This window comes from Protopterus annectens, chromosome 14.part0 (genome assembly GCF_019279795.1).
Source record: "Protopterus annectens isolate FY-2018-M chromosome 14.part0, PAN1.0, whole genome shotgun sequence".
In the NCBI taxonomy this organism is placed as follows: Eukaryota; Metazoa; Chordata; order Ceratodontiformes; family Protopteridae; genus Protopterus; species Protopterus annectens.
In genome coordinates, this window is record NC_056748.1 from 1,091,505,958 (window position 1) to 1,091,530,693 (window position 24,736).

Below are 24,736 nucleotides of genomic sequence, written 5' to 3' on the forward strand. Positions count from 1 at the left end.
GGCAGGGTGGAGTGGGTGGAGAAGAGTGTCAGGAGTGATTTGTGACAGACGGGTACCAGTAAGAGTGAAAGAGGAGGTCTACAAGAGGGTAGTGAGACCAGCTATGTTATATGGGTTGGAGACAGTGGCACTGACAAAAAGGCAGGAGCAAGAGCTGGAAGTGGCAGAGTTAAAGATGTTAAGATTTGCACTGGGTGTGACAATGATGGACAGGATTAGGAATCAGTATATTAAAGGGTCAGCTCAGGTTTACCGTTTTGGAGACAAAGCCAGAGAGGTGAGATTGCACTGGTTTGGACATGTGCTGAGGAGGGATGCTAAATATACTGGAAGAAGGATGCTAAGGATGGAGCTGCCAGGTATGAGGAAAAGAGGAAGGCCTAAGAAAAGGTTTAAGGATGTGGTGAGAGAGGACATGCAGGTGGTTGGTGTGACACAGCAAGATGCAGAGGATAGGAAGAAACAGAAGCAGATGATCTGCTGTGGCGACCCCTAACAGCAGCAGCTGAAAGAAAAGAAGAAGAAGACGATGACTATGCATGGGGAGCATATGTGTGACGTATGGCAAACCCATTATAACCTAAGGCTTTGGTATACTGGCCAGATGTTGGGCTACCCTTGACAGGGGATCCCTATTGTAAGGAATACTGCAACAGTGATATGGAAGGACATCCAAAGCCCTGCTACTACAGTAATATGGATTAATAAAACCTGTGTGTTTGTGTTTCAAGCTGATCACTGAAACAGATGCCTGGTGTCAAAGCCATGGTATGAAGCCCAATGCCAAAAAGTGTATTGTCATCCCCTTTGGTAAATACTCTCTACTTAACACCAAAAGTCTGATAAGAGACCTTGGGACACAGGTGGACAGTAATCTCTCCTTTGATAATCACATCGCCACAGTGGTCAGGAAATCCTTCTACATGGCTCACCTCATCACAAAAGGTTTCTCATCCAGAAAAAAAGTGGTCATTGTTCCCCTCTACTCATCACTCATTAGACCCATTATAGAGTACAATGCCCCTTTTGGTATGTACCTCACAAGACATCTACAACAACCGGAAAGGCCACAGAAATACCTCACAAAGAGGATTACTGGCCTCAAACAGATGCCCTATGCAGACCATCTCAAAAAACTCCAGCTTTACTCCGTCGCATATCACATACTCAGAGGTGATCTCTGCCTAACATACAAAGCTATGTCAAACCCAGAGCTGTTGGACATGCTCCAAGTAAAGAAATGCCAATACCTCCGAGCTACATGCTCTAGGGACCTAAATCTTGTCACCACAATAAACAGAACATGATGGAGGGATATATTCCTGTCCCACAGACATCCCATAATCTGGAACAAACTACCTATCTATGTCAAACAGAGCTCCTCATTAGCACTCTTCAAGAAAAGCCTAGATGATTGGGTGGGAAACAGGAAATTCACCCCGGGAATCACTTCTGTGGCTCTGCTCGACAGGGGCACAGGAAAATAATTTTCTTGGGTGGCAAAAGCCATGCTACCTTTTTGGCTAGGCTTATATAGGCCCTAGGGCTAATAGCCTAGTACCGACCTATGAACCTATGAATACCTAATGCAGTGACACTACTGTAATATGATATAACAAGGACAATGTGTTCCATGTTGATGGTAACTTAAGGTCTGACACTAAAGTAATATGATTTAACAAAGTTTGTGTGTTCCATTCTGATGATAACTAAAGATCTGATACTACGGTAATATGATGTAATAAAGCCAGTCCTTTTCATCTTCGTAGCAAGTGCAACTGATCCTATGACTTAGCTATATTATGCTGTAACAAGCCTATGTGTTCCATACCGATGGTAACTAAATCTCAAATGCTCAATAATATGATAAAATAAAGCCTGTAAGTTCCATGCTGATCATACCTCTCAACCTCTTACCACAAGAAATCTGGACACAGATTAAAATAATGGGGGACAAAGGCCTAAAAATAGGGACAATTTTTAAATATTGCTCTAATAAACTTAGAAAGTTGCAAAAATAGTGGGATTTGTGTTAGCATGTATGTTGGGAGGAATATGAAATCTGAAACTCAAATGTATGTCATTATTTAGTGACTTTAATCTTCAGAGATATACCAGAAAACAACAAATTTTATGAGGAAACACACCTAAAATATGATTCAAAAACATGCACAGTTGAGAGGTATGATGCTGATGGTAACTAAAGCACTGAGACTACAGTAATAAAATGTAACAAAGCCTATGTGCTCCATGCAAATGGAAACTAAAGATCTGACACTACAGTAATAAAATGTAACTAAGCCTATGTGCTCCATGCTGATGGAAACTAAAGATCCGACACTACATTAATAGAGTGTAGCAAAGCCTATGTGCTCCATGCTGATGGAAACTAAAGATCCGACACTAGAGTAATAAAATGTAACAAAGCCTATGTGCTCCATGCTAATGGAAACTAAAGATCTGACACTAGAGTAATAAAAATGTAACAAAGCCTATGTGCTCCATGCTAATGGAAACTAAAGATCTGACACTATAGTAATACAGTGTAACAAAGCCTATGTGCTCCATGCTAAAGGAAACTAAAGATCTGACACTACAGTAATAAAATGTAACAAAGCCTGTGTGCTCCATGCTAATGGAAACTAAAGATCTGACACTACAGTAATACAGTGTAACAAAGCCTATGTGCTCCATGCTAAAGGAAACTAAAGATCTGACACTACAGTAATAAAATGTAACAAAGCCTGTGTGCTCCATGCTAATGATAACTAATGCACCAGACCTACAGTAATAAAATGTAACAAAGCCTGTGTGCTCCATGCTAATGATAACTAATGCACCAGACCTACAGTAATAAAATGTAACAAAGCCTGTGTGCTCCATGCTAATGATAACTAATGCACCAGACCTACAGTAATATGATGTAACAAAGTCTGTTTGTTCTATGGTGATAGTAACTGATCTTTTAACACTACAGTTATATGATGTACAAAGCTGTGAACACCATGCTGAAGGTAAATACAGCTCTAAGGCTATAAGAATATGATGTAACAAATCTTGAGTGTTCCATGCTTGTTTAACTAAATCTCCTACACTACAGTAATATAATGTAACAAAGCCTATGTGTTCCATGCTGATGATAACTAAAGCTCAGATACTGCAATAATATGATATAACAAAGCCTTTGTCTTTCATGCTCATGATAACTACAGCTCTGAAACTGCACTAATATTCTGTAACAAAGTCCAGGTTCTCCATGCTGATGGTTACTAAAGCTCTGTCACTACAGTAATATGATTTAATAAAGCCTGTGTGTTCTATGCTGATGATAGCTAAAGCTTTGAGAGTACAGTAATTTGATGTAACAAAGCCTATGTTTTCCATAGTGATAAATAAAGCTCTGATTCTAAAGAAATGTGATGTAAACAAACCTGCATGCTCCATATTGATAGTAAATAAAGTGCTGACGCTGCAGGAATATGAAGTCATAAAGCCTGTGTGCTCCATGCTGACGGGAAGTAAAGATCAGATACTGCATTAATATCATGTAACAAAGCCTGTGTATGCAAGGCTGATGTCGACGATAGACCTGACACCACAGTAATGTGATGTAAGAAAGTCTGACTGTTCCATGCTGATGGTAACTAAATCACTGACACTAGAGTAATATGGTATAACAAAAGCCTGTGTGCTCCATGCTGAAGGTAACTAAAGATCAGACACTGCATTAATATCATGTAACAAAGCCTGTGTGTTCAAGGTTGATGTCAGCTATAGACCTGACACCACAGTACTGTGATGTAAGAAAGCTAACTGTTCCATGCTGATGGTAACTAAACCACTGACACTAGAGTAATATGGTATAACAAAAGCCTGTGTGCTCCATGCTGAAGGTAACTAAAGATCAGACACTGCATTAATATCATGTAACAAAGCTTGTGTGTTAAAGGCTGATGTCGACTATAGTCCTGACACCACAGTAATGTGATGTAAGAAAGTCTGAGTGTTCCATGCTGATGGAAACCAAAGCTTTGACATTACAGCAATATGATGTGACAAAGACTATGCATCCCATCTTGAAGGTAATTAGGGCTATGACACCACAGTAATATGGTGAGACAAAGGGTGTGTGTTCCATGCTGATGGTAACTTAAGATCTGGCACTACAGTAATATAAAGCAAAAAAGCTAGTGTGTTTCATGCTGATGTTGTCTAAAGTTCTGAGATATCAAAGCCTGTGTGCTCCATGCTGAGTAATTAGAAGTTATGTACTCACCATAACGTTCCATCTGAGTAGGTGTATTCATTTGTCTGCAACCTGTGGAGTTATGGATCCGATATCGGATCCGAACCGGCATGGTTTTCCAGCTATGGATCCGAGCTCTCAGCTCCTCCCCTCACCCATAATGCCCTGCTCTCCCTACATGACCTCAGATCAAGTTTGCCAACAATAGAAATACCCTAAAAAGGGTAACACATAATATGCAGGAAACTGACAAGGCCAGGGGGATAGGAGGGCGGGATGGTTGCAGACAAATGAATACACCTACTCAGATGGAACGTTATGGTGAGTACATAACTTTTAAATCTGAAGTAGGAGATTCATTTGTCTGCAACCTGTGGGACAGAGTCCCCAGCTACCTGAATCTTGGGCGGCCATCATGGAAGGATATTCCGAGCACCCATGAGCCAAAGGATGCTCTACCTCTAGATGTAATATCCAACTTGTAGTGGGAAATAAAGGTATGAGATGAAGCCCAAGTGGCTGCTGAACAAATATCATCCAGAGGAATCCTAGCTTTAAAGGCCGCTGAAGTAGAAACTGACTGGGTTGAATGGGCATGTACTCCCTCCGGTGCGGGCCTTCCAGAAGCTTGATAAGCCAATAAGATGCACTGCAAAATCCAGCGTGATAAGGAGACTTTGGAAATTGGTTTACCCAAATTGAATTTAGCAAAGGAAATAAACAACTGGTCGGATTGCCTATGACCAGCTGTCCTGTTCAGATAAAATCTAAGTTGCCTGTGAACATCTAAGGAATGTAGCTTGTATTCACCTTTGTTTAGATATTTAGGAAAGAAAACAGGGAGGTTAATGGATTGATTAATATTTGCTTCAGAAGCTACCTTAGGAAGAAAGGACGGGTAGGTCCTGAGGTATACACGGTCCGGATGAAAGACCAAGTAAGGAGGCTTGACGGATAAGGCTTGAAGTTCTGAAACTCTCTTGGCCGAGGTAATGGCTACTAAAAAGGCCGTCTTGAAAGATAAAAATTTCAGATCTTCCGTAGGTTCGAAGGGGGGAGCAGTCAAGGCCTGAAGGACCAAAGAAAGGTCCCAAGGAGGAACCACTTGCTTTACAGGGGGACTGAGGAGAAAAGTACCTTTTAGGAAAATCTTACACAATTTGGCAGACATCAGTGGACTGGAGTCTTGACCAATATGATAGTGAGAAATTGCCGCAAGTTGCACTTTGACCGTGGAACTGCTGGCACCATCATTAAAAAGAGTGGTTAGAAAGTCAAGCACCAGAGGAAGGGGAACTGTGAAGGGGTCTAGACCTTGCCGCTCCACCCAAATGGAGAATCGTTTCCACTTACTGCGGTAAACTTTCCTGGTAGATGGTTTATGAGCCGCTACCAGGATGGCCTTAAATGATCAGGAGTGGAACTGGAGCAGCCAAGCAGTCAGCTTCAGGTTGTCCAGATTCGGGGTTGATAGATGGGATGGGTGAGATATCAGATCCGGAATGGGATCTAGAATCCAAGGAGGATTCACTGAGTGAGACCTTAGGAAAGGGAACCAGATCTGTCGAGGCCAGAATGGGGCAATGAGAATCATTCTGCACCCCAACTGAGAGGCTTTCTGAAGAACTTGGAGCATCAGAGGCAAAGGGGGGTAAGCATAAAGAAGACCGGGGGGCCAAGCATGCACCAGAGCGTCTCTTGGGGTATCTCCGGGAGGAGGTATTAGAGCGAAAAAACTGTCGCACTTGGTGTTTGAGGGAGACGCAAAAAGATCGCAACAAGGAGTTCCCCACCATGCAAAGATGCGTTTCCCTACCTGAGCATTGAGAGACCACTCGTAAGGGGAGAGAATGGTGCGACTGAGTTTGTCCGCAAGGATGTTGGACCGACCCGGAATATGCGTTGCAATGAGAAAGCGGTTGGTGGAGATTGCCCATTCCCACACTCTCATGGCTTCTCGGCAAAGAGGGTAAGACCTGGTTCCTCCCTGTTTGTTGATATACCAGATGACAGACATGTTGTTCGACTGAATTGCAATAGTTCCCAAGGGAAGAAAGGCCTGTAGTGCTTGCAACGCTAAGAGCACTGCTCTCATCTCTAGAACATTGATATGCAGTAAGGTCTCTGAATCGTTCCACGTGCCTTGGACCGTCCGGCCTGCAAAATGCCCCCCCAGGGGGTCGGCAGGAGGGGACACCCAAGAGGTAGACGGGCCTGCTTCAAATGCCTCCAAGAACACGGACTCGTCCGAGGAAGACTTGGGGGCAGACCACCCCCCCTTATGCGAAGCATTTCCATGGTGTCTCCAAAGGAGACATCCTCGGGGGGTGATCTTGGGGAGCCTTCCTCTTCCTCCAAATCCGTGTCTTCAGTGAGAGACTCGGGGGAGTCTATGTGCTTCATTTTGCACGTATGCTTACAAGGGGCATCCTCTGGGGGGCTGTCAGAGGACTCCTCGCAAGTGGTCACATGTTCCAAAGGAACAACTTGGGGCAAAGGAGTGGGCTGTCCCAGTGGCCGGATGGTGGAAGCCTGGCCCAGTGCAGATGGAGAATGGGACGGAGCCGAAGCAAGTGCCGGGGGTCCGGAAACCCTCAACAGGGCCCTCTCCACTACATCAAAAGCCGAGGGGGAGCCGACCTCGACCAAAGGATCCGATAATCGGCTCCCCCTAGGATCCGAAGAGTGGATCGGAGCCGGCACCGAAGCACTCGGATCCGAGGGGACAGTGCGCTCCGACACGGACGGCGCCGAAGGAGCACTGATCTCCCCGGATCCGAAGCTCGGATCCAGGCTCCGAGAGGTCAGATCCGAAGCACACGAGGGCAGGGTCAGATCCGAAGCACCCAGTACTATCGGCGCCGACCCACCCCCGGCTGCTCGGCTCCAACTGCTCCGAACCCGGGTAGCGGGTCGGAGAAGGAGCTATAGGCTTAAAGAAAGGGGTCGAGCTCCCCCCCAGAGGGGGGGGGATGCAAGAGCACTCCCATCTGCATCTGGGCCTGGATGAACCTTTTCATCATCCGGTCCAGATCAGCATCAGATAAACTATACGTGGATCTCGACGAGGCTACTGAGGTAGGCCTCGAGTGCCTCCTCGATAGCCTCGACGGAGATCGGGTCTCCTCCTCCTCAGGTCCCGGTGAGAAGCACACAGGAGACTGGAGCCAAGGAGGGGGAGAACCAGCAGACAAGGAGGCCGGAGGAGAAGCCCGCTTGGCCGGCGGGGCCGAAACAGAGGTCTCGGCCCGCCGCTTATGGTGCTTTTCCCTCCGGTCCTTCTTTCTTGCTTCCCTCTCCTCCAAACCACTAGAGGGAGGTTGAGTCCCAGGTGGAGGAGGGGGAGCCGGAGAGGAGGGAACCGTAGACACTGTACCCGCGGAAGGAGCGGTAGCCGAAGCCGAGTCCGGGGGCAAAAGTCCCGCCAGGACCAGCTTCGACCTCCGCTCCTTCAATGCCCTGGGGTTGAACCCTGCACAAATGGAACATCCAGAAGTGAGGTGTTCAACCCCAAGGCATCGAACGCACCGAGTGTGGCCATCAGCAGGGGAAAGCTTATGGCCACACTCGGAGCACTTCGAAAAAAAAGCCTTAGGTGGATCAGACATCCTAAGGACACTACAACTACTTTAATTTGTTTAAAAATTAAAGAAAGTAAAGGCTAACTAGCCAAACAAACACAGGCCCAAACACACACTACGCACCAGCGAGGGGAGGGAACTAAAAGTTATAAAAGTTATTAAAACTAAACAACTTAAAGCTATAAAGAAAGGGAACCTACAACTTTCACACAAAACTAACTGAAAAACTTTAAATTTAGGACTGAAAAATGCAATAATGAACACTTAGCTGAAGAGCTCTGAAATCCAATCTGGTCACCAGCGCGGCAACTAGATCTGAGGTCATGTAGGGAGAGCAGGGCATTATGGGTGAGGGGAGGAGCTGAGAGCTCGGATCCATAGCTGGAAAACCATGCCGGTTCGGATCCGATATCGGATCCATAACCCCACAGGTTGCAGACAAATGAATCTCCTACTTCAGATCTGATGCTCTGACTTTCTTATAGTACACTGGAACTAAGCCAGTGTATCCAAGGTGATTGTGACAGATGTTCTAACACTACAGTAATATGATGTAACAAAGTTTGTGTGCTCTATACTGATGTTAACTAAAGCACTGACACTACAATAGTGTCCTATTACAAATGCTGTATATCCCATGCTGATGGTGTCTAAGGTTCCGATACTACAGTAATATGATGTAACAAAGCATGTTATCTTCCATGCTGACTGTAACCAAACATGCTGATGGTAACTGAAGCTCTAACACTACAGTAATATGATGTAACAAAGATTGTGTATTCCATGCTGATGGTAACTGAAGCTCTAACATTACAGTAATATCATGTAACAAAACCTGTGTATTCCATATCTATGGTAACAAAAGCTCTGATACTACAATAATATGAAATAAGAAAGCATGTGTTTTCCATGCTGATTGTAACTAAAGCTCTGAGACTATTATAACATGATATAACAAAGCCTGTGTGTTCCATGCTGAGTAGCTGATACTCTAACTCTGCTATATTATGCTGTAACAAAGTCTGTGTGAGCCAAGGTGATAGTAACTGACACTACAGTAATATGATGTAATAAAGATTGTGCATTCCATGCTGATGGTAACTGAAGCTCTAACACTACAGTAATATGATGTAACAAAGATTGTGTATTCCATGCTGATGGTAACTGAAGCTTTAACATTACAGTAATATGATGTAGCAAAGCCTGTGTATTCCATACCTATGGTAACTAAAGTCCTGATACTATAATAATATGAAATAAGAACGCCTGTGTTTTCCATGCTGTGTGTAACTAAAACTCTGACATAACAGTAAAATGAAGTAAGAAAGCTTGGTTGCTCCATGCTGATGGTAAGTAAACCTCCGATACTACAGTAATATGATATAACAATGCCTGCATGTTCTATGCTAAAAGTAACTTATGCTCTGGCTCTGCTATATTATACTGTAGCAAACCCCTTGAGCTCCATTCTGATGGAAACTAAATATCTGTCACTACAGTAAGATGATGTAACAAAGCCTGTGGCGTTCATGCTGAAGGTAACTAAATCTCTGAAACTGCAGAAATATAGTATAACAAAGTCTGCCTGTTCCTTGCTGATAGGTACTGATGTTGTGACTCTTATTAGTTATTATGCTACAACTAAGCCTGTGTGTTCCATTGTTTATAGTAACTGATGTTATTACAATAATATGAAATAACAAAGCCTGTGTACTACATGGTGATAGTAACTCATAGTTTAACACTACAGTGATGTGATGAATAAAGCCTGTTTCCATGCTGATAGAAATTAAATTCCTCCCTGGCTTGGTACCTATGTCTCTAATGAACACAGGCAACCTGTAAATGGTTCATCTCTCAGGCCCCTGCTTGCTAATGTTTCATCTCCCAAGCCCCTGCTAACACTTATCAAGTGTACCAGAACTTGTCAGAGATTTAGAATGCACGGCTATGCTTAAAAAGACACTTGTGGTCATTAGCTTAGTAAACATATATGAACCTATGAACCTATAAATATCTGATCTTACAGTAAGATGATGTAACACAATCTGCATATTCCTTGCTGAAGGTAAGTAATGATACGATATTAAAGTAATATGATGTAAAAATGCCTGTGAGTTTCATGCGAATGGTAAATAAATCTCTGACACTAGAGCAATATGATGTAACAAATCCTGTGGGCTCCATGCTGATGGTGACTACATCTCTGACACTACAGTAATATGATGCAATTAAGCCTATATGCTCCATGCTGATGTTAACTAATACTTCAAGCCTACAGTAATATGATGTAACAAAGCCTGTGTATCCCATACCAATGGTAACTAATGCTCTGATACTACACACATATAATGTTACAAAGACTCTGTGTTCCATGCTTATAGCAACTCATGCACAGACTCTGATATATTGTGCTGTAACAAAGTCTCTGTTGTCCATTGTAATAGTAGCTTATGTTTTAATACTACAGTATTATGATGTAAAACACTGCTGTGTACCATCTGATTGTAACTAAGGCTCTGACACTAATGTAACATAATGAGCAAAGTCTGTTTGCTCCATGTTGATGCTAACTAAAGTTCTTATACTGCAGTAATATCATGTGAAAAATCATTTGTGTTCTATACTGATGGTAACTAAAACTCTGACACTACAATAACAAAGCCGGTGTTTTAACTACCACTCTGGTATTACAATAATAAGATGTAACAAAGCCTGTATGTTCCATACTCATGGTAACTATGGCTCTTACATCACAGTAATATGTTGTAACAAAGTATGTGTCTTCCCTGCTAATGGTAACTAAAGCTTTGATACCACAGTAATATGATGCAACAAATCCTGTGTGTTTCATGCTGTTGGTAACTAAAGCTGTGACACTATTGTAGTGTGATATAAAGTCTTTGCTTCCTGCTGAAACTAACTACAGCTCTGACACTACATTAATATGATGCAACAAAGTCTGAGTGTTCCATGCTGATGGTAACTAAAGCTCTGACACTACAGTTATATGATGAAACAAAGTCTCTATGTTCCATGCTCATAGTATCTGATGCTCTGACTCTGCTATATTACACTGTAACAAAGCCTACATCTATGTGTTGCATGCTGATGGTAAGATATGACACTACAGTAATATGATGTAAGAAAGTCTGTTTGATCTATGCTGATGGGAACTAAAGGTATCACACTATCTGACTAAAGCTCTGACACTAAAGTAAAATGCTGTAACAAACCCTGTTTCATAGTGATAGTAACTGATGTTCTTACACTACAGTAATATGATTTGACAAACAGTGCACCATGCTGATAGCAACTAAAGCTTTGACATTACAGTACAGTAATATGATGTAACAAAACTTGTTTGTTCCATGCTTATGGTAACTATGGCTCTTATATTACAGTAATATGTTGTAACAAAGTCTGTGTGCTCCCTGCTGATGGTAACTAAAGCTGTAAAACCGCAGTAATATCTCTCTCTCTTTCGGATTTTCCCGGTTAGGGGTTGCCACAGCGGATCACCTTGTCTGCTCTTGATTGGCAGTGGAGTTTTTACAGCATTGAGTTGCCAGCCCGGCACCCAACCTGAAAGCACACACATGCACACACTCATGCCTAGGGCCAATTTTGGGGTGTCCAATCCACTTGCAGCATGTCTTTGGGTATGCGGGAGGAAACCGAATCCCCCAGAGAAAACCCACATGACCACAGGGAGAACATGCAAACTCCGAATAGAAGACACCCCAGCTGAAGATCGAACAGGAGAGCCTCTTGCTGTGAGACGACAATGCTAACTGCTGCACCACCGCGGCCGTCACCACAGTAATATGATATAACAAATCCTGTGTGTTTCATGCTGTTTAATAACCAAAGCAATGACACTATTGTAGTGTGATGCAATAAAGCCGTTGCTTCCTGCTAAAACTAACCACAGCTCTGACACTACATTAATATGATACAACAAACTCTGAGTGTTACATGCTGATGGTAACTAAAGCTCTGATACTACAGTAATATGATGTAACAAAGCCTGTGTTTAATGCTCATCTTAAGTAAAGCTCTGAGATATAGTAGTATGATGCAATGAAGCATGTGTGCTTTAACTAAAGCTCTTGACACTACAGTAATATGATGTAACAAAGCCTGTGTGTTCCATGCTGATGGTAACTAAAGCACTGACATCACAGTAATATGATGTAACAAAGCCCGTCTGTTACATGCTGATAGTAAATAAATATCTGAGACTACAGCAACATGATGTAACAAAGCCTGCATGTTCCTTGTTGATAGTAACTGATTATGTGACTCTAATATATTTTGCTGTACCAAAGCCTCTGTGTTCCACGATGATAGTAACTGATGGTCTAACAATGCAGTAACATGATGTCACAAAGCCTGTATTTCCATGCTGACAATAAGTAAAGCTCTGAGTCTACAGTAATATGTTATAACTAAGTTTGCATGTTCCCTGCTGATAGTACTAAAGTTCTGATACTACAGAAATATGATATAATATCTTGTGTGTTTCATGCTCATGGTAAGTAAAGCTCTGACACAATAGCAATGTGATGTAATAAAGACTGTGTGCTTCATGCTGAAATTAACTACACCTCTGATGCTACATTAATATGATGCAACAAACTCTGAGTGTTCCATGCTGATGGTAACTAAAGCTCTGATATTACAGCAATATGATGTAACAAAGCCTGTGTGCTCCATTCTCAAATTAACTACAGCTCTGACACTACATTAATATGATACAACAAACTCTCAGTGTTCCATGCTGATGGTAACTAAAGCTCTGACAGTACAGCAATATGATATAACAAAGCCTGTGTGTTCCATTCTGATGGAAAATAAATATCTGAGACTACAGCAATATGATATAACAAAGCCTTTGTGTTCCTTTAACTAAAGCTCCGGCTCTACAGCAATATGCTGTAACAAACCCTGCATATTCCACATTGATAGTAACTAAAGCTCTGCCATTACAGTAATATGATGTATCAAACCCTGCGGGTTCCATGGCGATAGTAACTAAAGCTCTGAGACTACAGTAATGTGATGTAACAAACCTTTGTGTTACTTGCTGATAGTAACTAATTTTCTCACGCTGCTGTATCATGCCATGGTGATAGTAACTGATGATCTAATACTACAGTAATATGATGTAGCAAAGCCTGTATGTTCCATTCTGATAGTAACTAAAGCCAGATACGAAAATAATATTAAGTAAAACAATCCTGTGTTTAATGCACATGGTTAGTAAACCTCTGAGATATAGTAATAAGATGCAATAAAGCGTGTGTGCTTCATGCTGTTAATAACTAAAGCTCTGACACTATGGTATTATGATACTGTATCATGATTCAACAAACGTGAAATGCTGATGGTACTCATCACTCTGACATTACACTAATATAATGTAACAGTCTGTGTTCCATCCCAACAGTAACTAACGCACTGACACTACAGTAATATGATGTATCAAACCCTGCGGGTTCCATGGTGATAGTAACTAAAGCTCTGAGACTACAGTAATGTGATGTAACACACCTTTGTGTTACTTGCTGATAGTAACTAATTTTCTCACTCTGCTGTATCATGCCATGGTGATAGTAACTGATGATCTAATACTACAGTAATATGATGTAGCAAAGCCTGTATGTTCCATTCTGATAGTAACTAAAGCCAGATACGAAAATAATATTAAGTAAAACAATCCTGTGTTTAATGCTCATGGTTAGTAAACCTCTGAGATATAGTAATAAGATGCAATAAAGCGTGTGTGCTTCATGCTGTTAATAACTAAAGCTCTAACACTATGGTATTATGATACTGTATCATGATTCAACAAACGTGAAATGCTGATGGTACTCATCACTCTGACATTACACTAATATAATGTAACAGTCTGTGTTCCATCCCAACAGTAACTAACGCACTGACACTACAGTAATATGATGTAAGAAAACTTGTGTGCTCAATGTTGACAGTAACTAAATCTCTGACATTACAGTAAGATGATCCAACAAAACCTGCCTGTTCCGTGATGATGGTAAGCAAATATCTGAGACAACAGCAATATGATATAACAAAGCCTGGGTGTTCCATGTTGATAGCGACTGATATCATGTGTTGTCAATGTTATACTGTATCAAAGCTTGTGTGTTTCATACCGATGGTAACTAAAGCTCTGACACTACAGTAATATGATGTAACAAATCTTGTGTTTTGTGTTGATGGCAGCTAAAGCTCTGATACTACAATAATATGAAGTAACAAATCTTGTGTGCTTCATCTTAATGCTAACTAAAGATATAACAGTACAGTAATAATGATGTAACAAAGCCTGAGCATTACAATGCAGATGGTAACTAAAGCTCTGATACTATGGTAATATGATGTAATAAAGCTTGTGTGCTCCATCCTAATGCTAACTAAAGATATAACAGTACAGTAATATGATGTAACAAAGCCTGAGCATTACATGCAGATGGTAACTAAAGCTCTGATATGACAGTAATATGATGTAACAAAGCCTGCTTGCTTCATGCTGATGATAACTAAAGCTCTGACACACAAGCCATAATGCCCAACAGGTTGTGTGTTACTGTTGAAATAACACATGCCCAGGAGTGTTTTGAGGCCTGCCCTGGTGGGCATTATTATGTTGTGTTTTAGTTTTTTATTACAGTAATATCGTTTTATATATTTATGATGTAAAATAGTTCCTCTGCCTAATGTTTCAAAGTTGTTGTAGAATATCTAAATGGCATTTGAGAAAGCATTTTACATCCAAAATATATAATCTCAAAAAATATCTATCCCCTGATTTACTAATCTGCCGTGCAGGACTAAACTAGTCCTGCACATAAGCGGCAGTTTAAGAGGAGGATGGCAGTGCACCATGCATATTAATGAAGGCGTGCTGCCCGAGTTCCAAATTCTACACTGAGCATGGACGAGTGCAGGGGGCGTGTATAAGAGCAGAGCTCTCAGAATAAACACACCCCTGCAAAGTAGAACAGAAGAAAGTGTAAATAAATGAGCTCAAATGGTGTAGTGGTGCATTGCTCAAATGGTGTAGTGGTGCATTGCTCTGACTTTGGTGTACAGGGTTCTGGGTTTGAGATATGACTGGGCTGATTATTTTAGGGAGGGTGGCCTAATGGTTAAGGTGTTTGCCTTACAAACACATGGTACAGGGTTTGAGTCTCACAGGGGATAATTGGCTAGGCTTAAAATGGTTCACAGGGGCAGTTAGCCTAGTACTAATCTATGAACCTATGAGACCACCTCATAGGTGTCCGCATATCCCCTCCAACAGTCCCCATTTGTTCAACATCAACAGTACATTGAAATAAAATGAAGAAACCCTTGTATTTATTTTTTTAAAACCTGAGTACAGCTAACTGTAGGTGCGCAGGTTTGCCCATCGCTTCGCTACTGTTAAAGCAGCTGAAAAGGCTGAAGAGGATAACAAGGAATATATATGCAAATGATGCAGCACAGCAATAGTGTAGTGGTTAGAGCATCTGCCTAATGAGTAGGCATTAACAGTTCAAATCCCACTGCAGCACATATCATTTTCTATGTGAAATCTGTATATGAACATATTTTTCAATCTTTTTTCTGTATAACCTGCATAATAACATTTAAATGTGAACTGGAGTACTGCATGAAATGCACGTGAAGTGTCAGTGTCATAATGAATAAGGCACTAGAAAGTAGGATTAAGCACAAATAAGCAGTAGTAAGCGTGTCTAAGTGTGTTTTCACGGGGGTAGGCATTGCCTACACAGATTAAGCAAAGTAGAAGTTAACTGAGTGTAAGAAACTGTAACCGGAGGTTGGCAGTGCTTATTGTCATGCAAACCCATGCAAACTCACTTACAACTGCTTAAAAGTGCCTTAATCACTCTGTAGCCAATATCCCTTGTTCTGCCCAGCAACAAAATAAACTGCCTCTCCAAGGCTCGGACCCAGGATTCAGCACTCCATACACAAAGTGATTTACCACTAAACCATGGCAGAGACACATAACCTGAAGATGTCACAAAACATATCATGCAGCACAATCAGTCAACAGTACAGGAAATGTATTATTATCACACCACATAACCTGTTAATGCAAGAAGTCTAGACAAAGTATGCCACACTGTGGGTACAAATAGCGATATATGTCAACTAATGCTCTGATACATTTAAAATGTTGCTAGTTGCACAGTTATATGTATTAGAACACATATGTAGAAGGAGATGAAGTCTGAAACACAAAAGTGTTGCCACTAGTTACTGACTTCAGTGCTGCGATCATCCATGACAATTGCCAAGTGAATGAGGAAAAGACCAAAATATGAGCCGAACATGCATGGACATATGGACAGATATATCTGTAAATGTAGACAGATAAACAGTTATATGTAGATAGATACATTAATGCATGACTCACAAATAATCATATAACATCAATTGTATACAGATACATACATATGTTCATATGTATATATATATATATATATATATATATATATATATATATATATATATATATGTATACAGATGTATATATCTGTAGATATATATATATATATATATATATATATATATATATATATATATATATATATATATATATATATATATATATATATATATATAGCCATATGAGATATATATATAGGTACATACACATATACACACACTAAAGGTATCAGTAGCCATACATGTGTAGAAGTAGTGTGAAAGTACTGTGTACAAAGTATATCCATCAGCCACAAGCCCCTCAACTGGCACCTGTGAAATGTGTAGTGTGGCAGCCATTCCCACAAATGAGAATACTGACATTAAACAAATGCCCACCCACAATTCAAAGGACATGACACGACACACAGGTATGCATAAACAGATAACCTTTATTCCTGTACTATACAATAATGTATGCCAGTACTGACACCACATAAGGTTTGAGATATGTAATCAGTCATGAATGCAAGGCCCACACAAAACAGTAGATGCAAGCAATGTGTATATATACCATACTATGCTGTCCAGGCCAAGGCTTTCAATTAGTACAACAGTAGAAACAGGATTTGCCTTCAGGATATGTAACAATCAACAATAACAGATGTAGTTCAGCAGCCTCTAATTACACCCTGTAGTCAAGCCCTAGGGAGAAAAGTAGCACTTGTGTTAATGTCACAGTATCTTGTATATAACATTGCTTAACCTAACATCTCACTAGCACACTGAATGATCCTCGTCTTAACAGTTATATCCCTGAAAAGGTGCCATAGCCTAGGTTAATTGCATATAACCCCCCATAAAAGGCTGTACATGGGCAGGGAACACTATGTACTACACAATTACCACTGGAATGTACAAGGGAACGTATGTGTTCTCTAGCTGTTGCCTCCATATATATGGACTTGGCCCAACAGTTGGTGTGGGAGTTCATTAAATGACTGGGATGATAGCAGTAATGCTAGCAGTAAATAATGATAGGCCATCACCTAATAACCCTTCCTGTATCACAGCAGGACAAAGACTGGCATATATGAGGAGGACAGAGGCAAGAACATATGGCCATATTTGCATTATTGCTGGAAATTGCTGGTGTTACAGGATTCGTTGCAGCATACCTTTATGCAGGGATACGACATTGAAATACAAATGGATGTAGCCATGTACTGATAGCACTCAACAGTCAGAATGCCACAGATACATCTGGGACAATACCTGTGTTGTGCACAGACAAAACCAAAAAGCCAATCCCCCTGGTATCATACGGATAGGTCCACAGTTGAGAGCTATGCAGACAGACAACATTCCATGAAAATGTACCATGTACACAGAAACCCTGTAAGAACAGCAAGATACATTGCACACAACACTACTCACATTGTCTGTAGGTCTGGAAACTTACCCAAATGTGGATTTGGCCTGGGATATATACTGTGAAAGGATGTATATGTGCCATCAGTACTGGTTCCTGTAATGATGTTCTGCTCAACAACTGCACTGGACAGTAGTGTCAGTCCCTGTGGGCAGTGAGACATACCTGTCAAATGTGCAGACCAGCAGTGAATGGCAAATATGTGACCCATGATATCTGTGTTCTGCAAATTACTGTGGCCGATGGCTGGTGGGGGTATTAATATTGTCATGATGGACACATGGGTGAGAGACCACACCACCTGCAGGGCAGTCATGTTAAAGTGTAGCATAGCATGCCCAACTGCCATAGCAGTATAATATGCTTATCTATATACACCCCTAATGTTAGTCTGTGTTCACATGTGACACCTGTCTGTGTTACAGCAAGGCAGAACAGTTCAGCTATGAAGTAAAGAGGGTACAGGAGTGTGGTCCAGATGTTCGTATGCACCCCACATACAGATACATATATGTGTGATACATATTCACAGCTGTGTATGTTTACAGAACTTCTGACTGTTATGCATTTATATAGGTATATAAACAACACAAAATGATATCTATACATATATGCACATATGTATATATATATATATATATATATATATATATATATATATATATATTTGAAACTCCGTTACGGCTGCTGCTGGTGCCTGGTTAGGAGTGCGCTCCTAGTTTGTTTTTGCCCTGTTCTTCCCTTGGGACCTTGCCTGGGTGGATACATTCAATGAACTAAGGTCACCTACCTCATCCATACATTTTGCTTAGGCAATATACTGCTCTGCTGCCTCAAATCCCACTTGGACATTGGAACAAAATCTCCCAGAGGATACTAAGAAATTGTTTTTGCCCTGCTTTTCCCTTGGGACCTTGCCTGGGTGGATACATTCAATGAACTAAGGTCACCTACCTCATCCATACATTTTGCTTAGGCAATATACTGCTCTGCTGCCTCAAATCCCACTTGGACATTGGAACAAAATCTCCCAGAGGATACTAAGAAATTGTTTTTGCCCTGCTTTTCCCTTGGGACCTTGCCTGGGTGGATACATTCAATGAACTAAGGTCACCTACCTCATCCATACATTTTGCTTAGGCAATATACTGCTCTGCTGCCTCAAATCCCACTTGGACATTGGAACAAAATCTCCCAGAGGATACTAAGAAAGTATATGTGTGTGATACTACTTGGGCCTCCACTGCTTCGAACTCTATTTATTTGTTAGTTATGCAAGCTATCTCCCTGCCAGGTCAGCCAGCAGCCTAGACACCTCTCTTTTCTCCCATCCACTTCTCTCCCATCTCTTCCCTGGGTTTCACCAGATCTTCCTTATTTTATCTTACTCAGCCCCTAGACCTACCTAGTTGGCCTAGTGCATTCTCTGCATTGACCACTAGAGGGCGTCCCCTCCCCACTGTCACTACTTTTCCCTCACTTATTTCTTGCTTTTACTCTGCCAATATCTTCATTCTTACTTTCCCATCCATATTACATATAGTATTCTTTACTTACCCTGCCACTACTTACTCTCCTGTAATCTTTGCTCCACTGATTGGCTCTTGATCCTCTCCTGGTCTGCTACACCCTGTCTCCCACTTCATCTTGCCTATCACTTGTTGGTCTATCCATTCTCCTTCACACTACGCTCCTTTACTTGCTACCTTTTCCCTTCTCTCCCTGTTTTCCCCTTCTACGTATCGGAATACACTATTTACGCTATCTCTACCCTACTCTTTTCACCTACCATTGCATCTCTCATTCACTCTCCTTCCCTTTCTCCCTTCCCCTCTCTCCCTGCTTTCCCCGCCCCTATCTACCATGATATACTGCTCACGCTAACTCTGTCCCACACTTCTAGCCTACTAGTGTATCCTTATTTCTCTCTCCCTCCCCTTAGACTCTGCGATCCTTCGCACATCCTTACCTCTTGTACCATATGATTGTGGACCTTCCGGCTTGTCCCTACTAGCTTGTATCCCTTGCTCCTCCCCACCACCCTTGTACTTCCGCCTGGAAGTTATTTATACCCCCCTCCTTAAGGCGCCATTTTTGAAACTCCGTCACGGCTGCTGCTGGTGCCTGGTTAGGAGTGCGCTCCTAGTGTAAGTAGATCCTGAACATATCGCAACAGTACTATCAGGGCTTTTTCCCCTAATCTGTCATGGCATAGGAACTTGTTGGTCATATTATGCTTGTATTTCTATTTGTACACTGTTGTTTGCTGCTATAGACTGTAACAAGCATGTGTTTTGGTTTAAATGTGCGTCGCTATATTACGACTGCTGTTTAGAGAACTTAAAGTGCATTGGTCATGGTACAGGAATATGCTGGTCATACTATACTTGTATTTCCAATTGTACACTGTCGTTTGCTGCTATTGAATGTATCACTCATGTGTTTTTTGATTTATTGTGCATTGCTTAAAACGACTGCTGTTTAGAGTGTTTAAGAGCGTATTGGTTAAAACGACCGCTGATTACAGAGTCTAAGAGCTCATTACTTGCAAGCGACTGCCGCTCTGAGTTTGCCATACAATTCCACTACCCACTCTGTTCCTTCTGAACGTAGACTTCTTGTACTACTTCTATGCTTAATGGAACGTAGTATGCATTATTGTGATTACAAGTAAGTCCTACAGTTTGACTAGCTTGAGCCTAAGCCTCTATAGTCGCTACCAACTGTGGTGCGACATTGCTCTGCTCGCTCCTGACTTGATAATACCTTATCTGCTCTGGGAAGCTGAGGCATCAGTATTTGTAATTATCGCAACACTTTAATAGCTTGACTATGTTGCCGATAATACCTGGTAGGGCCAGTTAATACACCATTTGTTTTAGAGGCCATTTGCATTACTTGTCTGGACATCACAAACGGATTATTCTGTTTGTTTTTATACCTACATTGTTTGTCTACATTGGTGCGACATTTAGTCAAAGGGAACTGTTCGTGCTTGCTTCTTGAACTGTTCTGTAGCTGTTTGCACCTCGCTTTAGCCCTAACAAACGCTGGTGTAATATGCCAACTGCACGTGTCTGTGCTAACTTCTCATTCCCCTGCCAGTCGCTACTGTATGGTGCTCTACGAACACATTGTTATTCTGCTTTTTGCAGTATTAATAGTTGAAACCTGCATAGTTTTATCTTGTATTTAGTCATAGATTTTCTGACTTGATTTAGTGTCTTTGGATGGAATTTTTATCTCCAGACGACACTACTCTCTTCCATATCGCTTGGAATAGTTTCACTAGTCATTGACCTAGCCAGTTATGCACTTGTCTGCGAGTAGCTCCGCTAGGCTTTAAATGTTTTTTTAACCCAGTTTAACTGAGTCTGTTGCATTCTGAATATAGTATTACTCTTTTATTGCAGATTGTTATTACTTTTAGCATATCATTTTACCTGCTTAGTAACACTTTTATGTATTGCAGTGTGTCTCTGTTACTCTGTTACTAACTCTTACTCATCTTTCCTCCTGTCTCCAGTTGTTTTTGCCCTGCTTTTCCCTTGGGACCTTGCCTGGGTGGATACATTCAATGAACTAAGGTCACCTACCTCATCCATACATTTTGCTTAGGCAATATACTGCTCTGCTGCCTCAAATCCCACTTGGACATTGGAACAAAATCTCCCAGAGGATACTAAGAAAGTATGTGTGTGTGATACTACTTGGGCCTCCACTGCTTCGAACTCTATTTATTTGTTAGTTATGCAAGCTATCTCCCTGCCAGGTCAGCCAGCAGCCTAGACACCTCTCTTTTCTCCCATCCACTTCTCTCCCATCTCTTCCCTGGGTTTCACCAGCTCTTCCTTATTTTATCTTACTCAGCCCCTAGACCTACCTAGTTGGCCTAGTGCATTCTCTGCATTGACCACTAGAGGGCGTCCCCTCCCCACTGTCACTACTTTTCCCTCACTTATTTCTTGCTTTTACTCTGCCAATATCTTCATTCTTACTTTCCCATCCATATTACATATAGTATTCCTTACTTACCCTGCCACTACTTACTCTCCTGTAATCTTTGCTCCACTGATTGGCTCTCGATCCTCTCCTGGTGTCATACCGCTCCGTTCGCCCTTCGGGCTCACTCCGCTCCCCTACCCTGCCCCCAAATTCCACCCGCCCCCAGTGCATCTAGCTATATCCCTCATTTCCGCACCCACTTTTTCCCTACACCAATCACCCACCAACACCTTGACACACCCCCATCAGCCTATTATCCAATTTCAAACCACTCCCACAAGCACTACATTTCTATACATCCCACTTCTAATACACTCACTCACCTACCTATCCTAATTACATCCAGCCCTACTCCCACATCTCTTTCTTTCTACACTACTTTAGCTAAAAACTTCATATCCCCTGCACAATATCATACATATCAGACAATTACAACACTCAATACTAAGTAACCTTCTCAACATGCCTACATACGCTTACTCCATCCTATGTCTTCTATCACTTTCCCTTAAACTATCATACCTGTATCACCTCACCCAACCTGACATTTCTTACCATCCACAACTGTACCACACAACCTACCATCTGAATACCCCACTCTCACAATCACACTTTCCCATCTCTCCCCATCTTCACCCAATAACACAGCTCCTCACCTTCTCCTTTAAACTCCTCACCCCTCAGAAATACTCTATCCCCATCACAAATAAACACCCCTTAATCATTTCAGCTGACCCAAACCATTTTCATACTCTAATCAACTGTCTTTCAAACCCCATCTTCCATCTCTTTACCTGCCTTTTATCTGGTGATATCCATCCTAACCCCGGCCCCTCCTCCTCCTCCTCCCCACACAAGCCTATATACTTTACTTCTCTAAACTCACCCTACCCTCCATGCATGGCTCACACATAACAAACCTGATATACTATCTATATCAGAAACTTGGTTAAAGCCCACCATAAAAGATTCTGAAATAACTCCACCCAGCTACTCAATCATTAGAAAAGACAGGACCCAAAAGAAAGGCGGTGGTGTTGCCCTCCTTTATTCCTCTTCCTTGCTAGTTACCCCATATAACAAACCTACCCCAACATTTAACAATGCTGAATTACTCCTCTCTCTCCTCCAAGTTAATAAACACAAACACATTTGCCTAGCATCCCTCTACATTCCTCCAGGGGACAATATTTCAACACTTGAAAATATCCTCTCTTGGCTCTCTGACAATATTAGCAATGAAACCATAATTCTAGGAGATGTCAATATTAACTGGGCCTCCATCCAGTCTCCAACCAACCCTCTTAACATCAATCTATACAACTTCTCCCAGCTAATCAACTCCATAACTCACCCTTCTAAAGACCCCTCCTGTGGCACCATCCTTGACTGGGTTCTAGTGTCACACCCCCACTATTTTACAAGCAGCGGTATTCTCCCTGACCCTCTTGGTGATCACCTGCCCACTTACACCCACCGACTCCCCTGCATCTCTAATCACACCCACAACTACATCACTACCCGCAATGACAAAAACTTTAACCCTTCAATTTTCATTGATTCCCTGAAAACAATTAATTGGAACAATTTGAAAACACTGCCCCTAGAAGAAGCAGTTGCCCACTTTAACTCCACATTTCTAGGAATACTTGATTCCCAAGCCCCTCTACAAACGAAAAGAATAAAAACTAACTCAGCCCCCTGGCTAACCAAAACTACTCTCTCTACCATGAGGCTTAGAGACAAAGCCTGGGGACTCTATCTGAGAAACAAGACACCAGACAAACACATTGCATATAAAACCCTTCGAAATAAAGTAAAAAAGCTAATAATCTCTGATAGACAAACATACTTCTTCACACTCCAGAACAATAATAAAACAAACCCCCAAAGATTCTGGAAGGGAATTTCCACCCTCCTCAACCCCAGCAAACCACACACCCCAACCCCAGACCCAAACATCCAAGACTTGGACTTAGCTATTCAGTTTAACTCCTTTTTCATCGACTCTATTAGCAAACTCACCTCTTCCTTCTCATGCTCCCCCCCACCATCTAACACACCCCCTCCTCCTACCACAATCAACCCTAACCCCATTTCTACTTCACATAGCCCATCTTCCACCTCTTCCACTACTATTACTTCCCCATCAACTGAACCCTCCTCAAATTTACCATCTCTACTTCCCTCTCTATTTACTTTAAAACCTGTATCTACTACCACTATTAAGAAACTCCTCCAGAAATTAAAGCCGTGTACTAATGCCCCTGATAACATTCCCTCTTATTTCCTACACATAGCTGCAGATGCCATTGCCTATCCCATTAGCATTCTAATAAACCGTTCCATCCAAGAATGCACCGTGCCTCAACTTTGGAAGCAAGCATTCATTATCCCCCTTCATAAAGGAGGCAACAACTGCAACGTCAATAATTTTCATCCTATTGCTATTCTATCCCCCATTTCAAAACTTCTGGAAAAGTGTGTTCACCTCCAACTCTTGCCACATCTCTTAGATAACAACCTGCTAACCCCTACTCAACATGGATTCAGGCCAAACCACAGTACTATGACTGCCCTCTTATCCTTTCTTGAGACTGTCAATAATGCACGTGATTCTGGACACATTGTCTCTTCCCTACTTCTTGACCTATCCAAAGCCTTTGACACCATCTCACACAATCTGCTTTTAACTAAACTGTCAAAACTTAACCTCTCTCCCTCTTCCATAAATTGGTTTTCTAGTTATCTGTCAAATAGACACCAAGCAGTTATATGGAAGAAGGCTACTTCCCCATTCCTTAGCACCCCCACTGGAGTTCCCCAAGGATCTATTCTGGGCCCCCTCCTCTTCAATATATTTGTCAATGACTTTCATAAATCTATCCCTTTTGCAAACATCATCCAATATGCAGATGATTCCACCATTATCTGCTCAGCCATCTCCCCCTCACTGCTCCAAAAACTTACTCAGCAAGCCTTCTCAATAACTGAACATTGGATGAA